The 17,304-nt window shown below is 41.0% G+C and overlaps 1 protein-coding gene across 1 annotated transcript in view; it reads left to right on the top strand.

Moving 5' to 3' along the window:
* CCDC77 (coiled-coil domain containing 77) overlaps window positions 1–17,304 on the top strand; it is a 280,750-nt gene that overhangs the window by 48,264 nt on the left and 215,182 nt on the right. The window lies entirely within an intron of this gene.

The following is a 17,304-nucleotide window of genomic DNA, read 5'->3' as shown; positions in this document are numbered from 1 at the left end:
TAAGCAGTCCAGGGGGAAGGGGGGATTTACCCAGCCAGCAGCAAGGTGTCAGCTTAACCTAGGATCTCAAGGAGGGGCCAGCTAAAATCACAGCGCTGACTCCCTCAGATGACAAGGTCCCACCAGAGGGTTTGGTCAGAGGCTAAGGGGGAACGTCTTCCAGAAGAGGCTGTCAAGCTTCCTGTCAACTAACTTCTCTCTGTGCGTCCACCTCCACTCGCCACTGCCTCACTCCTCACACTCTCTAGACTACACAAAATGGCTTCCTGACCCCTGCCCTTATATAGCCTGTCCAAACAAAGTCCAGTAGGGTCCAGAAGGTTCTGGAAGGCCCCAATGTTAATCTATGGGAGCAGTCTAGGGAATGGCAGTTGTGACAGTTGGTAGCCACCATTTTGTAGATCCAGGTGAATTCCTGTCAGGAAAGGTGCCTAGGCCTAAGGTGAAGAACTATGAGGGTAAAAGTGCATCTATCCCCCAGGCCATCACCATAAAAAATCTAGTGGACACAAAAAGATGGGTAGGGTATGAGGGGCAACAAGGGGACAAAATAAATAATAACTTGGAGGGACTACGCAAAGGGCCAGACAGGTCTAACAGTTCTGTTCTGTGAAAGAAGTAATTTGAATGGTCAAGAAAAAGTCATTAAAAGAAAGATTGCACCTGATAAGCTGGTGTATTGAGAGGTTAAACATCCTTGCTGAGTTCATTTGCAACATTGTAGAATTAACTTTTAACCCTGAGAGCTCAGTGAGGAGGGAGTTGCTATGGTAACAGGTAGAAAGGGCTGAGGGGGGGAAGGGTGTTGATTTGAAAATAGAGAGGGGAGAGTTTTGATTGGTTAACATGAGGAATATGTGTGTAGAATTAGAGGTTTTCTGTGCCATTCATGGTTGCAGTGCCTGGAGTACATACCTTTTGCTCTGCTAAAGAAATATTGGTGTGTGTATCTGACACTGTTCTCAATCTCCCAAAGCATTTGTAAAGGTGAGTTATGATTCATTCAATATAGATCGAGAGTTAAGATTAAGAAGCACATTGAGCTTCTTTGCTGTTGGTTTGTGTAATTTTTTTGGTGATGCTTGGTAGGAATGTTTGCAAGAGAGAGGAAATGTATTTTGTAAAATAGTGAGTTTTCAGTACTGAAATGGAATGCTTGTACATAGGACCTGCGCTCTGTTTCTCAAATGTTATTGAAAAAACGATTTTAGGGCAAATCAATGGGTTTCAGTAGTGAAATTGAATGCTTGTACATAGGACCTGTGCTCTGTTTCAAAAATGTTATTCAAAAAACGATTTTGGGGCAAATCAATGGCTTTTACATTTTTGAGAAGGAATAAATAGTGTGTGCGTGATTACATAAAAATATTTGAACCTTTCACAATCATGTCACCTGTGTTACCTCAGATTAGGAAAGACACTGAGCTTCTTTGCTGTTGGTTTGTGTCATTTTTTTGGTAATGCTTGGTAAGAATGTTTGCAATAGAGAGGAAATGTATTTTGTAAAATAGTGAGTTTTCAGTACTGAAATGGAATGCTTGTAGATAGGACCTGCGCTCTGTTTCTAAAATGTTATTCAAAAAACGATTTTGGGGCAAATCAATGGCTTTTACATTTTTGAGAAGGAATAAATAGTGTGTGCATGATTACATAAAAATATTTCAACCTTTCACAATCATGTCACCTGTGTTACCTTAGATTAGGAAGCACACTGAGAGCCTTATTTATGAAAACAGCGATGCGTCACTTTTCACTGCGCACTCCTTGTGACACCAATGGTGTGTTATATTTAATGTATGACGCATCATGTCGCAAGGATTTACAGATAAGTCAGAATTTCTGACGTATCTGTAAGCGCAAAAGTGACGCATTGCTGGAGTGTGTCACAAAAGTGACGCAACTGCAGCAATGCGTCCTTTCACATGGGGAAAGCCCCATGTGAAAGGGCTTGCGTCAGTCTTACGCCTGCTGTGAGGCAGTCGTAAGATTTTGACGTAACAGCGTCCTAAAAGTGACGCAGTGAAATCTCATAGATTTTACTGCGTCACTATTACGAGACTTTTTGCGGGGGAGTGCCCCCTCTGCATACATTATACCTGGCGCAGGTATAATGTAGCGCAGGGGTTTACAAAGTGACGCATCTGCTTAGATGCGTTACTTTGTAAATAGTGCGCAACAGGAGGCATGTTTTACGCTGCCGATGCGCCACAAAAAGTGACGCACTGGCGGCGTAAAAGTGACGCACGGCCTCATAAATGTATATAGGACCTGCGCTCTGTTTCTAAAATGTTATTACAAAAACGATTTTGGAGTAAATTAATGGTTTTAACATTTTTGAGAAGGAATAAATAGTGTGTGCATGAATACATAAAAATATTTGAACCTTTCACAATCAGGTCACCTGTGTTTCCTCAAATTAGGAAGTGGATTGTGCAGATGAGGTGAGGCATGTCCAGGGGTGCAAAGGACTTGAGGCCTGTGTCCATGAGTGCAATGGAGAGGACTTACCTCCTCTGAACCTTAGACAAGCATTATCTAATCTGTGCCCCTTGGACCGACCTCAATACATTGAGTATAATTGATGGTAACAGGATGCAGATGAGATGAGGCGTGTCCAGGGGTGTAGATGAACTGAAGCCTGTTTCATGGTGCAGATGTGTTGAGGTCTATTCAGGGTTGCAGATGAGGTGAGGATTGTCCAGGGGTGCATAGGAAGAGATGCCTGTGTTGAAGAGTGTAGTGGAAGAGAGGTCTGTCCAGGGGTGGAAAGAAGGTGAGGGCTGTATCTAAGAGTGTAGTGGGGGATAGGCTTCATAAAGTCCAGTCCAGTGCACTCTTAGACACCGGTCTGACCACCTATGCTTCCCAGGACAGGCCTTACCTCATGTGCACAATTTGCTTACTAATCTGAGGAAACACAGGTGATATGATTGTGAAATATGCAAATATATTTTTTTAATCATGCAGGTACTATCTAATCCTTGTCAATAATGTAAAACCAATTCATGTGCCCGAAATATTTTTTTAGAATTATATTTAAAAAACAGAGATACGGTCATATGTATAAGCATTATAGTGTTTATATTGTTTGCTTATTGCCATTGTTTTGTTGTTTGGTAATAGTGGTCTATAATGAGTTTTTTTTTTTTGTTTACCACAGATTAAAATCAAGATTTCAATAGTAAGGAAATATGCCCTCAAGGGAAAGGAGACGAAAAGATGCTAAGCGGAAAAAATCAAAAGCAGCAACGGAATTAAAGCAGTCTCCTACAACAAATACTTCAAAAAACAGGAAAAAAGCTCCTGGTAAGACAACTAAGTCTTTCTTACGGAACATATGTAGATGAAAAAAAATGTTGGACAGAATGTAGAAAAAGAGAAGGAGAGAGCAAATTTGAAGAGGAAGGAGAGATCCCTAAAAATTTTTACTACTGCAGCAGGAGACAATAATATGTATAGGAATAGAAGGCAAAATCAATTTAGGGACATTCGTAAACGAATGTTTCGCAATAGGGCGGTTTTAAATTTGTTAAAAAACATTAGGAAAGGTAAACAGAGAGCTGCTTTTTATAAGAAAAAGAAAAGTGTAGAGAAGATTGTTGATCAGGCTTTTGAAGTTAAGAAAAAATTATTTATTTTAATAATCAATAGAATTAGGACACTTAACAAGACAATTGATGTTTTCAAATCAAACAGTAAATGGAAAAGAGTAATTAATCGGACGAATTTTTGTAAAGTTTTTTCTGGAGAATGGATGCACAGTTCAAGTTGTGAGCCATTTTTTAATGAGGAGAGTTACTTCCAGGAGAATGATTTAGTGCATGCAGTTGACACCAGTGGTCGAGCATATGAGGTGAAAGACGGTTGTCTGATTGAAAAAGAGAAACTTGTGCCTAGAGAACCAGAAGAGGTGTTAACTGATGAAGTTTTAGGGAGACGTACTAAGGGTCCAGTGTACACTTGGAAGTGTAGTAGTATTTGTAGTGTGCGACAGGAATCAATCGATTTGTTTTGTAATTTCTGACGTACATATAGTAAGAAAACTCTAAAACAGAAAATGAAAATGTTGCAAGACTTAGATCCTTGCAGAGTGAGAGAAAACACAGGTTTGCAAGGGCATTCACTGGCTTGTCTTTCTAGAAAAGTCTGTCAGAGTGTTTTTCATCATTTTAGGATGTTATCAGTGCATCATAACAAAATGAGGAAATTAGTGAGAAGGTTGTATTATGCAAAAAGTCCAGCACTTAAGCTTAAACAATTAAACAGTGCTCTTTTGCATGGAACTGAATTAGATGTGAAGAAGATTTGTGAAGAAATTGAGATTTGTTATTTTGGTAAAAAAGAGGACAGTGTAGAAATTGACACAGAAATTCAAGGTAATGTGGAAGACAATGTACAGATTTCAAGTACAGAAAAGTTTGACCAGGAAATTACCAGGTTTAAGGTGAAATCAAGCGAAAGGCCGAATTTTACTTGTGTGTGTTGTCGACGAACTCATTATAAGCATCAAACTAGATGAGTTGATTTATACGTAAAAAGTGAAAAGATAAATAATTATGAGTGGAAGGATTTTGCAACTTATTTGTGGGTGGAGAATTCTTTTGATTTGAGTTCTGATCAGCGTATTTGTAAATATTGTTATGATAAATTAAATCAAAACAGAATGCCTGCTAGAGCTGTTTATAATAATCTGGAGTTGGTAGACATTCCTCCTGAATTGATGGATTTAAATACATATGAGTCTATTTTGATTCAATGTGTCCATCCTTTTCAGGCTATTGTTCGCATGGAGCCTAAGATAGGGAAATTGCCTCCTTCAGATTTACAGAGAGGATTAAAGGGAAGAGTTGTTTATTTGCCTCTCGATTTCAAGAAAAATATTGATACAATTGGTGTAGAGAAAGTGGAAGAGGAACCTCTGGTTATTCTAGTTAATGGGGTTCCGACAAAGAGTAAGAAAATCTGGCAAGATTTAGTGGATGTTAGGAAAGTCAAAAAGGCAACGTTGTATTTAGTCAAAAACAATGAGTACTACAAACATGTATGTGTTGGAGCAGAGGAAACAGCTGCAGATGAAGACAGTGATTGTTCAGCTGGCCAAATTGAAAAAGTTGATGTGTCTAGAAGTGAAGAAATATATGAACATTATACTGTTCATCCTTTGCATTCCAAAGAAGTAATGGGGAATGCAATTGAATTGTTTCAAATGAAAGCAGCAAAAGGAAGTCCCATTAGTGTATGGGAAGAAAGTTTGGAAGCTCGTTCTTTTCCACAGCTATTTCCAACAGGTCGAAGTGGACGATATGACGATCGACCACTTCAAATTCCTGCATCTGAATACCAGACTTTAAGATTATATGCTGAAGATCCAAGGTTTCGTCAATGCATTCCATATTTGTTTCATCTACTGTATGAAAGTGACTTGTCTGGGCTTTCTTATGCAGTAAATCATATACTGAAAAGTGGAGCACATCTCCAAAATGTTTCAGCGAGGGACTTTATGGAGAAAGTCAATCTGCAAGTTAATATTTTGGAATCTCATCTAATCAATCTCATGGCATGTCAGCGTGGTATAAACGAGTATTGGTACCGTCGTCATGGGGAATTGAAATGTATGCTAAGAAACTTAGGAACTCCTACATGGTTCCTCACTCTTAGCTGTGCCGAGTATGCATGGGACGACTTACTTCAATTTATACGCGAGGCAAATGCAAATATACAAAATATAGAATTCAAAACACCTGGAGAACTGTGTGCTTTGGATCCAGTGAATGTATGCAGATATTTTAATCATAGATTTGAAGCTATGATGTCTTTTATTACCAACAAAAATAATCCTCCCCTTGGAGAGGTTTTGGATTTCTTTTGGAGAAAGGAGTATCAAGCGAGAGGTGCTCCTCACATACATATGTTGTTGTGGATTAAAGATGCACCCAAATTTGGAACAGATTCGGATGAAACAGTGAGTTTCATTGAAGAATTTTTAACATGTGCTGTTCCGAAAACTACAGAGGAAAACAGTTTAAGGCAACAAGTTTTACGCTTTCAATCCCATCGTTGTGGGAAGCATTGTCGTCGAAAATTCAGAAACAAGGACAAGTTCTACACAAAATGTCGTTTCGGCTTTCCACGACCAGTGATTTCTAAAGGAAGAGTAAATAATTTGATGTCTTCTCTACGACATACTGTGACGAGGAAATCACCCAAAAATACATACAATTTAAAAAGAAACGAAGAATCCAAGTACATCAACGACTACAACCCAGTGATTTTGTCCATGTGGAATGCTAACATGGATATTCAATTCGTTGCTGACAACTCTATTGCTGTGGCTCGATATGTGACGTCTTACATCACAAAAAAAGAAAAGACAGAACTGAAGGAAATGTGGGAGGACATTTCACATGAAAAGAGTCTAAGCAAGAAATTATACAGTTACAGTCTCAAGATGTTGTCGCATCGAGAAATTGGAGCATATGAATGTTCTGATCGATTGTCATCAGCAAGTCTCTATGCCAAATCTAGAACCATCATTTGGGTGAGTCTAGGTCTTGCTGCAACACGAAACCGAGTTTTGAAATCTGTACAAGAAATAGAGTATTTGGCGGAGAAAGAACCAGAAAGTACAGATATTTTGAAGACAAACATGTTGGATACATACTATCCAAATAGAAGTCCTTACCTTGAGAACGCTTGTCTCTATGAAGTTCTGCAAAGCTATATTTATAAGAGGAACATCAGAGAAGATATCAATAATGGAATATATGCTGTCATTGGATGTGAAGGATGTCTAGTGAAACAGAGAAAAGGTCATTTGATTAATCATCGAAAATTGAGTTGCGAAAATCCAGACAAAAGGTAATTTTACTATTTGGCTCTTTTGCAACTCTTTAAACCACAGAAGAGGAACTACTTGGAGATTTTCTCTGTTACGAAGATTGTTTTAATGCAACCAAGGATACCATAGAATGTCCTGTTTTTCCAAATTATCTGCAAATGTTGAACGAAGAAATAGAGCAAGAAGCAACAATTGCTGCAGAGATTGCGAGAGACAGTTCTCAAGACAGTCAGAGTTCTACTTCATTGAGTCAGGATCCACTAGGAGGACCAATTATTCAAAATGAAGCTGCCACTGCCATGGATGAGGTGGAAAGAGCTATGGAACAAGCTCAAGATGATGTAGTTAACTTAGAAGATTTGGTGAAACAACTAAACCTTGAGCAGAAGCAGATATATGACGAAGTCACAGAACAGATTGAACATGGATTCAGTCATGAGAAAAAAAGAGTGCTCATGTACATCATTTAAGCCTGTCTAACTGTACGTGAGTGGAGAAGCGGGAACTGGAAAAAGTTTTCTGATTAAAGCAATTGCAACTTATCTGCAGAAAAGGACTGAATCACCGCTACCAACTGCAAACAAACCATTTCCCTCCTGAGGCGGAAAGCCGGGAGGTCTCCTTTCTTTTCTTTGCCACCTGCTTTTAACTGTGTGCATTTGACTTTATTTTTGTGTTTTTAACATTGTGTGCAATTTCGTGAGCGCGCCTGATTTACTAGCGTGCTGCTCATTCAGACTGAGACTTCCTAGCGCTGTTAAGCGCTTCGCCTGCTCACTTCTCCTTACCTGGGATTTCAGACCGCCCTCGGCCGAGTATTGACGCCGAGGGCTGGGATCTGTTTGGGGCCGCCATCTTGGGGGTAGGACTCTCCGCCCTCGCGCTCTAGTAGCGCTACATAAAGCTCTTCCTTCCCTCCGCGCAGCGGACGCGTACTGCGGACGCGCCGGAGTCGCGCCAGAGTCCTGCCCGTCTGCGCCCGTCAGCGTCCCGGAGGCGTGAGGCGTGGCAGGATCTCTTGGCCGTCACCTCTCTTCTCCCTGCATCAATATGTTGTCGTATACATCCAAGGAGCTCCACTCTCTGCGCTCTGTGGAGGCCTCCTGCCACTCCGTTTTCCCTGGGCGTTACAGGGGTAAAAATAAATGTCCAGGCTGTAAGTGGCATCCTACCAGGGCTCTCCCTACTACCTCCCTCGTGAAGGAGTGCAGCATTAAACACCCTTGCTTACTCCTTAATACCAGGTCGCTTCACAGACATACTCAGGAGATTTATGATCTCCTCTCTACAAACAACCCCACCTGCCTTATGCTCACTGAGACTTGGCTACATGAATCATCGCACCCGGATATTGTGGCTGCCATTCCACCTGAGTATATCATATATAGACAAGATGGAGCTAAGGGAAGAGGGGGAGGTGTTGCCCTCGTTGTAAAAAAATCTCTTACGTGTGCAGTTGTGCCCACGCAGACCATCATGGGTGCCGAATCTCTTGCTTTCACCCTGTCCCTATCACGTCAACAAACTGTGAAGGGTCTCATAGTATATCGGCCCCCGGGCCCTGCGGGGTCCTTTTTTGAGGACCTCCAGCAGGTCCTGGCTATACTAGCTCTTAGATCGGAACATTGTTTATTGGCGGGAGATTTTAACCTCCATATGGAAGATCAGCAGGCTCAGGACGTTGTGAAGTTATTAGATATTACATCTGCCCTGGGTCTGCTTCCCTATCTTTCCGGCCCGACCCATGATAAAGGCCACACATTAGATCAGGTCTTTTCCACCTCACCAATTGTGGTTACTGCACTCGTGCCTGTACTGTGGTCCGACCACCATCTTGCTCATTTTCAAATATCTGGCACCGAGAAACCATCTATCAGAGCCTCCAGGCAACTGGGAAGGAACTATAGGGCGTACCATCAGGTATCTCCCGACATGTTATCTCAGGCCCTGGTGAACCATCCTCTCTCCGTCACGGGGGATCTGGAGTTCGACCTAGAGACCCTACAGTCCTGGCTCTTAGCTAGATTGAATGAGCTAGCCCCTTTACAGCCCCCTAGATCCGACACCAAACGGTCCTCGGCCCCCTGGTTCACGGCAGATGTCGCCCAATCCCGTAGACAATGCAAAGCCGCTGAACGTGCATGGAGGGCCCAATATGACGGCGAGGCAAAAGAGACTTATAAGTCCATGATGAAATCATATCATGCTTTAATCGTACAGGCTAAGAAGTGTTATTTTGCAAGAAAAATTGAGGAAGCAGCTAACTCCTGTAAGGAAATTTTTCTGATCGTACGAGAATTTACTACCTCACGTTCGATCTCAGATCAGGAGGTTCCAGATGAGAACTGGGCGGATACCATTGCTAATTTTTTTACGACCAAAATTAGACAGATTCAGGAGTCCTTCCCTCCGAGATTGACAGCGGACCATTCGATCCTGTCTAATGAGATAGCACACCAGCCTATCTCTGGTCCGGCTCTTTTGGACTTCCCGCCTCTCACAATTGCTTCATCTTTAGCTTTGATGAGGAACCTGAAATCTGGCTCACCGTGTGATCCTTGCCCGGCAAAATTTCTAGCCAGAATGGCAGATGTTGTCAACCCATTGGCTAATCCTATTCTGAACCTCTCTTTGAGTCAGGGAGTTCTGCCACCTTCCTGGAAACAGGCTATGGTGATTCCTCTCCTTAAAAAGCCCAATCTTGCCCCAGAAGTCCCGTCCAACTATCGGCCAATTTCGCTCCTTCCAGCACTGACTAAAATCCTGGAGAAGCACGTTCATAGCGTGCTTTCCAATTTCCTGGAGTCTAATGAGCTTCTCCACGCGTCTCAATCGGGCTTTCGATCCAACTTAAGTACCGAGACGGCGCTTCTGGAAGTCTCAGAGATTGTAAAGGAGGTGCTGGATGACGGAGGCAGGGTGATGTTAGTCATGTTAGACTTGTCGGCGGCTTTTGACACCGTCCCCCATGAGGATCTCCTCATAAGACTCCATGACATCGGTCTTGGGGGGACGGTGCTTAATTGGTTTTGTTCCTTCTTAGCCAACCGCCGGCAAACGGTCTGGGCCCCTCCTGGATCTGCCGAAATGCCGCCATTGGGAGTCGGAGTTCCTCAGGGCTCAGTACTGAGCCCAACCTTATTTAACATCCTCATGACCCCTCTGGCGACTTTGGTGGAGTCCTTCGGGGCCCAGATCGTCTCATATGCTGACGACACCCAGCTTCTCTTCACCTGCCGTAAGAGCGAAGAATTTGATGGGGAAAGTATCCGTGAGTGCCTTGGGGCTGTTTTTAACTGGTTCCATCTGAACAGCCTCAAGTGTAACTCGGATAAATCTGAGATACTTTTCTTTGGATGTCCCTTGGAACCGGACTGGCATGACTGGTGGCCTGTTGACATGTTCCCTCCGGCTCAGGCCTCCATTTGGGCTAAGAACCTGGGAATTAAAATCGACAATGGACTTACGCTTAATTCCCAGGTGGCCACCCTTACAGGAACCTGTTTCGGCATCCTCCGGGTGCTCCGAAAGTTTTTTCCTCTTTTGTCCCAGGAACACCGGAGAATAATTGTTCAGGCCCTCATCGGATCCAGATTGGATTACGCTAATATTCTGTATCTGGGTCTCCCAGAATACCTTTTACAGCGTTTGCAGGTGACCCAGAACGCGGCAGCACGAGCTATTTTCGGCTTGCATCGTCGAGCCAGTGCCTCAAATCTGCTGCAATCCCTCCATTGGCTTCCCATACGGAAGAGGATAATGTTTAAGGCTCTGACATTAGCTCACAAGGCACTGCATGCCACGGGTGCTAAATACCTACAGAAAAGGCTGGCCTTTTACCGGCCGACGCGATCCCTAAGATCGGAGTCTTTGGCTTTGGCTGCGGTTCCACGCATAAAGAGGGCACGCCTGGGAGGGCGGTCTTTTAGATTCCTGGCCCCTCAGCTGTGGAATTCCCTACCCTTGTCGTTGCGGTCTACATCCAATCTGCTGGCCTTTAGGAAGGGTCTCAAGACTTGGTTATTCTCCAATTAGAGCTCTACTGTCTCCATTCTTTGTTTTAACTCGTCTGTTGTTGTGTTTCTTAGTTTTTCTTTTCTGGGTCTGGAGCATAAAAGCGCCGGGACACTCCTTTGGAGTAGCCGTTGCGCTATATAAGACCCATATATAACATAACATAACATATTGTTACCGCTCCAACTGGGCTGGCAGCACATAATATTAAAGGGATTACTTTACATCGTTTACTGATGCTGCCAGTGGAGCATGATAACAAATTGCAATACCACAAGCTATCTGGAGATGCGTGTTCCGAAGTTTCGAGAGTCCTGAATAAAATGAAACTTCTTATCATTGATGAAGTAAGCATGGTCTCAAATCTAATGCTTGCTTTTGTGCATTTGAGAATGCAAGAAATTCTTAAAACAGAGTATGATGTGTTATTTGGAGGCAAACACATTATTGTTTTTGGAGATCTACTGCAGTTGACTCCAGTGAAAGGACAACCAGTGTTTAAAATGGTCACGCTTAAAGATACCAGGAAGTGCCTAGGAAGCATTGGAAACGTTAATATATGGTTAAATTTCAAATATGCAGAACTACTCCAAAATATGCGGCAGGCAAAGGATGAAGATTATAAAAATATTCTACAAGATGTAAGAATCGGAAAAGTAAGTCAGCATGGGAAAGAAGCTTTACATGGACGATTAATTTCAAATTTGTACCCAAATGAAAACATTCTTCCAGAGATTATTTTTAAGAAAATTAACGAGAAGAAATCTGGCTTATGTTTGATGCCAACTTTGAAAGAATGTTCCATGTTCAACATCAAAATGTTAAAGTTAGAAAATGAAGAAATAGTGAAACTGGAAGCTGTAGATAAAATAGAGCATAAGGGAGCAACAATTATTTTGTCTGAAAATTTGAAATCAAAATTGGATTCATTAGAGAAGACTATATCTAAAACTGCTGGTTTTGAAAAGACTCTGAATGAGTGTTTAAATTGTCGTATCATTTTGAGAAGGAATTTAAATGTTGAAAGAGGTCTGGTAAATGGAGCAATGGGTCATGTTGTTGGTTTTGTGAATTACAAAAATAGAGATGGAATTGAAATTTTAAAAATTAAATTTGATGGCATTGACGAAATAGAACAAATGTGTCGTTGTTCAGCTATATTTTTGCTTGTGAAAGACTTATATGTTCGCCGAACAGTTTCCTGTTTGTTTGGCATATGCGGTGACAATTCATAAATCTCAAGGTTTAAGTGTAGATAGTGCTTTGGTGAACATTGGAAGTTCTGTGTTTAAAGAGGGTATGGCATATGTGGCATTATCACGAGTCCGAACTTTATCAGGATTGTACTTGATTGAGTGTGATGAAACAAAGATTTGTGCTGATCTAGATTGTGTTAAAGAATACAATAGGTTAAGAAGAGAGTATGCTCCACATTTGCCTCAATATCCTCTGTTTGAAAAACGTGTGGTAGGCCGAAAAAGAAGAAATGAGAATAATTGCAGTGAGGTAGTAGCAAAAAGACAAAAAGTAGATGAAACTGTAATTGTAAGTAGAAAGAAAAAGGATTCTGTTGAAGATGTTGTTGGATTTCAGTTTGAAAACAGTTCTGGTGTCAACTGCTATGCTAATGTAGTGGTTAATGTTCTTTTTTTTCTTCAAAATTTACAAGAACAGATGGTTGAAAATCGGGATCAAACATTCTGCTGTTTATTGAATTCTGTGTTTGAGAAATGTAGCAGTGATAGAGAAAAAATAGAAAGTGTTTCAGAAATTAGAAATCTTCTAGACATATGTTCTGGTCAAAATCAATTTTCACAGATTATTCAGCAGGATTCAGGAATTTTTAATGTATATGTTTGATGTTTTGGAAGATGAAGGTGTAGATATAAAAAATCTTTTTAGCCTTTTAGCAGCAGGACTCCGACAACTCTAGTTTATCAAGTAGTACTAGAATAGACACTGAAAGATTTATATATTTGAGTTTACCAGGCTGCAAATCAGTGCCTTTTAATAATCTAGTTAAAGCAGCTGATCACAATATGGTGTGTACCCAATGTAAGTCTGCAATGCTGTCCACATTATTTTTACAAACTTATAGTAAATATGTTATTTTAATGTTCCAACGATGTAGACCTGATGGAAGTAAATTGTCAACTTCTATTAAAAAGTTTGTGGCTTCTCAGTTATCAATTTCAGGAAGAACCTTTGCAACTGTAGCTATTATTTATCATGATGGTCCTTCAACAACATCAGGGCATTACACATGCTATTTAAAAAGTCGTAAAGGTTGGACCCACTGTAATGACACTCATTTGACTTTCAAACAACGTTTGCCTTTTGACTTAAAACATTCATATCTAGTGTTTTTAGAACCAAAATTTGAGTAAAGGTAATTGGCCTATGAAGACTGGAGCAGTTAATAAAGGTTAGTTTGCTGTTTAAAATTATATTCGGAGTAAAAGTGATCAAGATAATATATAAAATTTGTCATATAGGTACTGTAAGTGGATCTCATAGTAAGTGATATCAGTATTAGAGGAAATGATGAACATGAGTGAGTCAGAGATGGAATTACGAATATTTAAATATTGTGAAAAGGTTGTATGAGCCTTTCTTTCAGAACGTTGGAAAAACGGTAATTTCAGAGTTTCTTTTAATTAATTTGAAAATATAATTATACATCTGACACTATTTGGCCTTACGGAAAAGTGTAGGAATGAGCAAAGAGTCATGACTGAAAAAAAGGAGTATATGAAAATAATGAAAATATTTCAGATGTTCTTGGAGCTTTTCTTCTAGAAAGTCGATGAAATGGATTTTTTAGTGAACAGCAGAGTACTTTCCAACGAAAAGGACCTTCATGATATACTATTTGGCCTAAAGGAAAAGTAAGTGAATCAAAGATTAGTGTACATTTGTGATTTTTAAGTTTAGATGGTTTTTTTTAAAACGCAATCTTTTTGATTGTGTTTTTTTTCTCCCGCTGTCATATGATGAGTAGTTTGAACTCACTTTTTTAAGTGAAATTCAATATATTCTGAGAAAACCAAAAATAAACTATGTAACATGTTGTACAATTTATTCTATAGTTTGTATTGTGTAATTTATATTGTATTCCCATTGTGTCACACTCACTTACCTTTTTCCTCTCTCTTTCAGCTCTTTACTCACTCACACTGCCTTTCTCTCACTCTTTCACACCCATTCGTTTACTCCACTTCTTTCGCAACCCCTCATTTCCATTTCAACTGTCTGCATCCCCTCTCTCCCTTGCACCACTTTTCAGCTTTCAGTCTCTCTGTTTTACTTCCCTTTTCCGTCTTTTCCTCCTTTGCTCTTTTAGTAATTCCTCTTTACTCACTCACCAGTATTGTCGCACTCTATCACTATAACTCACCCACTCTCCCTCGCTTATCTTTGTTTGCTCCTTTCTTTTGACCTCTTCTCTCTATTTTCCGTTCACTACCTCTTTGTCCTCCGTCCCTCACTCTCCTTGTGTTATGTTCACTTGTGTTTATCTACCTTCTATCATTTCTCTTACAACAACTTCACTGCTCCTCTCTCACCGTTCTTCACCCCATTTCTTTTAGTCCGGTTCCATTACTACCCCTCATTTCCTATCTTTCAATGTCCTTCTCTTTACTTTCATCATTCATGGATCCTCTTAGTGGGCCTTATCAGTGTCCCACCTGTTCTTTTAAACTTCCCAAACCGTTACCTATTTTGAGTCTTCAATCTAGACCTTCCTGTGTCCACAAGCCAGACTCTGCTCTAGGCTTAGGTACTCGACCCACCCTTAAAATTTTCCATCTGAATGTTAGATCACTGGCATGTCACTCTCAAGAAGTATTCTCTTTGATCACAGATGAGAACCCGGATATCTTCTTTTTTACCGAAACCTGGCTGCATGACCAATCTATGGCTGTCATGAATTTAGCACTCCCAATGGGATACAACATGCACTCACTCCACCGTAATGCTAGAGGCGGAGGCATCGCAGTGTAGTGTAGCTCCTATTTTCCCAATAGGCTCTGCGCATTGGAATAGTACCTACAGCAGTAAAGGCCTAGGCCAGACGTTAACTAGGTCTACTACTGTCGATACTAGACTTAATTTTTGGGTTTGCCAGCTAAGCTCAGAGTTCGCTAGAAACTTTCTCGAATGTTCAAGGAAGGATTAACTTCCCTGATTAGACAAGAAGGGATTTAGTTTCTGACAACCATAGAACATGACAACTTTGCTCTCCCCTAATCAAGAGTCAATCTCAAGAGTCGTGTGAGCACAAGGCAATTATTTTACTCAGTCAGTACGTGCATTCTTAGTCTCATCAGAATGTAGAGAAAAGGAAGAGACGGGCGTGTTCAATAAAAGATGTTATTTATTGATCAGTCTCTTTTCTCGTACAAGAGAAATGGATCGATATTATTGCGATACTTATAGTTAAGTAAAGTGCATACATTAGAAGCAATAGTATAAAATAATACTGTAAAAACATTGATATGGTTTCTGAGCCATATGATGTTTAAAATGATTAAAATATATTTACATACACATATACATTTGACTAAACGTACTCAACTGGTGTTTCTAAATACGCCTACCCCGTGTACCTGACCTAAGTCTAATACGTGGGCGGGAATAGAAAGTTACAGTTTAAGTTAAGTTTGTTTTTGCCAAGTGAATAACTAAAGAATTCTCTAGGAGGGGTTATTCAGTTCTGTACCTGGAATTTAGGATGAATGAGGAATGGTATCTCTTTCTCTGCTCTCGATATTCCAGGCTGCCTGCGAGGGCTGCCCAGAAGCGCCGGTGCTGGGTCTCTCGGCTTGAGATAGCAGCGCGTCTCTCAGCGCGTCAGGAAGGCGGGGCTGCTGCCTGCGGGGTCTGCTTCGGCTCTCTGCTTCGGCAAGTATGGCTGCTCCGTCTTGTCACCACGCGTGTGTTTTGCATAGGGTAAGGTCGGCAATATTTATACCTTAAAGGTGCCGGGATTGACGTAAGGATGGACATAGGTACGTCAATAAAGATGTCATACGACTTGCTCGTTAGCACATTCTTTACTAAAGTTCTCTGTGAAATCAAAACAATGGCCGCACGGATTATCCAGGTTGTCATAGGTTTGATTTGTTATGAGAACGTCGTATGCCTTATCAGGGGCTGGAGGAATATCGCTTGTCTAATTAGATCTCAAGCGTTATGACCTAATCAGTGTCCACTGTCTCCAGATGATCCATAAGGACTTTGCGAGCTATGCTCACCTCTGCTGCGCTGTCTAGCATTGTCTGAGCCCATTCTCCGTTTTTCAGTTGTGTCCTCAGTATTCTCGGCATTGTTAACTACCTTGATACTGGCTACCTTCTTTTTTGGTGAATTATTATTATTATTAAAAAACATTTTTTCTGGACTTGTAGTCAGTTGCGGTTTTACTGGTATTCCACCTAGACCATCTCTGCCTAGTTCTTCATAGGATTTTTCTATGATTCTGGCAATTTCAGCTGGTTGGTCTGCTATATCTGTCTCTTTTAACCTCTGGCGGATCGCCACGTTTGCTGCTTCACCCTTTATGTTGGCTAGTAATATAGCCGAGACCTGCTTGAAGTCTTTTAGTAATTTCATACCAAGAGTTAAAGCAGGTTCTGGACCATATTCATCTTGAATTTGTTTTAGCACATCTGGTATTACCGAAATGGATGGAACACCGTGCGTTTTTGTGTAGATGGAAGCAAAGACTGTACCCCAAGTGTCACAGTCCTCAATGTGTGGTGCGATTCCCATTGGGAGACATATAGTCAGAATCCTGTGTTTTTCTAATGGGGTGGTGTCAGGAAACACCGCCTCTATTTGGGTAATTTTCTGTGCCAACCAGAATGGTATCTGTTCCCGTTTAGCTGGAACTTTACCTAGGCAGGATTGGATGTTCTGTGGTGTAATTTTATTTGTGTTCCCCTGGTGAGGGGTCAGCTGTGGAAGTTTAATCGCTGGCTGAATTGTTGAAGTCCGCATTACATACTGAACTAATTGTCTGTGAATTTTTAGTAGTTGTTTTAGCTGTATTAACAGCTCTGCTGCAGGCATTCTTTCGATGTCTGGATATGGTGTGTATCCGGCTAAGACCGGCCACGTTGCTCCTGGTCTTCCTAAAGGACCGAGCCTTGTAATGTGATTATTATGTTTTAGGGCGCCATCAAATAAGAGCAAATGCTCTTGGAATTTGAGTGGTACTTCCACCTCCTCGAAAGGAGTGTACTCATTAGGAGGTTCCTCTACTTTGTAATAGTGGAAGTACTTTGTTATAGTATTAGCTGCTGGAAAATGTATCCATGTATAGTATACCTCTGTCTACCGATATTCGTGTGCCTCGATTACGAATATGACTGTGCCACCTCTAGGTGTCAGTCCATTTTCTATAAGTTTTAAGGTTATAGATCTCCTTTTGGCGACCGGAATGAGTA

This window comes from Lissotriton helveticus, chromosome 1_1 (genome assembly GCF_964261635.1).
Source record: "Lissotriton helveticus chromosome 1_1, aLisHel1.1, whole genome shotgun sequence".
NCBI classification, from domain to species: domain Eukaryota; kingdom Metazoa; phylum Chordata; class Amphibia; order Caudata; family Salamandridae; genus Lissotriton; species Lissotriton helveticus.
Note: the sequence above shows the minus strand (reverse complement) of the source record. Positions and strands in the feature narration are given on the sequence as shown.